We start from the raw sequence: 1,249 nt of genomic DNA on the forward strand, positions 1-1,249 counted from the left end.
TTGAGCTAATTTGTCACACAAGGACAAATTCTTTGTCCTTTCCCACAGTTATGAAACATGTGCTTTGTGCTATACAAAAAGCTACGTGGCAGCACCACGATCCTAAATAAAGAAGCAGCTATAGTTTCAGCATTTGCAATCTGTAACAAACGAAGCATCCCATCAAGCTCTAGCTCTAACACTAATTACACAGCAGAACCTAAAGGAAATCACCCTTCCTGAAAAAGTTAAGAGGTTAAACACCAGAAAGTTTCAAAATGACAGTTTTCCTGGCTTTCCACTAGGGAGGGAATAAGTATGACAGCACAGCTGTAATGACTTAAAATCTACATGCAGTTCCCAAACACTTAAGGGTGAATTCCTGTGAAGGCACGTTTCACGCACACTGGCTTTAAGAGGACTGCTCTCTAACTGCTGCTGATGAGCCCAGCTCCTGACAGGAGGGGGAGACCAGCCCCGTGCCAAAATCAGATCACACCACACTTCGCTGTAACAAAAGATGACTCCAGGGAGTTTGTGCTCATCATCGTTATTCCACACACGTAAGAGCCACCTCCAACGGCTTTTACTTCAATTAAACCTTTACTACTGTAAAGGGCAGACAGGGTATAAACACATTTATACTGCACTGACTGTAGAAGGGTAATGAGAGATAAAGGGAACAGAGTATCCTCAACCCCTATTTAGAGACTCGTGCCCTCCTCCCCACCCCCAAGAAGGAAAGCCCCCCAATGTCTCAAGATAACCACACAAACCTGGCAGGTGAGAACAGATCCATGCCTTGCTCTGTAATCATCCACCCCCATCCCCCCTTTTTGCGCCTTTTTTTTTTTTTCCAGCTGAGCACTTGCCTCTCCTCCATGCCCATCAAATATCCCGAAGATAGAGGGGTGAGTCTTGTTCACCAGGTCAGTGATTACTTCGAACCTGTCCTCCATGTGATCCCTCCGGCCTTGGATGGAGTAGACAGCCACGTTGTGGCTCTTGAACTCCCAGGTCTTGGAGAACTCTGCGTCCAGCACGTCTAGCCCCCCTCATTCTGCATGATCTCAGCCACCTTGCCCTTCACCATCTTCACCGCATCCCTGCTGGACTTAACAATGGTTTTCACCTCATCCGTGTGGAAGAAATAACTCCACAGAGCCAAGCTGATGCACAGCAAGAACAGGGTCTCCGGTCTAAGCAAGAAGTAACGCATGATCCGACCCAGCAGAGACAGCAAAGTCATTGTATCCTCTATCATTTATTA

The 1,249-nt window shown here is 46.8% G+C and overlaps 1 pseudogene across 1 annotated transcript; it reads right to left on the minus strand.

Moving 5' to 3' along the window:
- Window positions 1-755: 755 nt before the first annotated feature.
- On the minus strand, window positions 756-1,243 carry LOC104411720 (annotated as a pseudogene). Its single transcript, XR_719949.1, has one exon. The product of XR_719949.1 is annotated as a protein phosphatase 1L pseudogene (transcript).
- Window positions 1,244-1,249: the final 6 nt, after the last annotated feature.

This window comes from Nestor notabilis, unplaced genomic scaffold (genome assembly GCF_000696875.1).
Source record: "Nestor notabilis isolate BGI_N333 unplaced genomic scaffold, ASM69687v1 scaffold4269, whole genome shotgun sequence".
NCBI classification, from domain to species: domain Eukaryota; kingdom Metazoa; phylum Chordata; class Aves; order Psittaciformes; family Psittacidae; genus Nestor; species Nestor notabilis.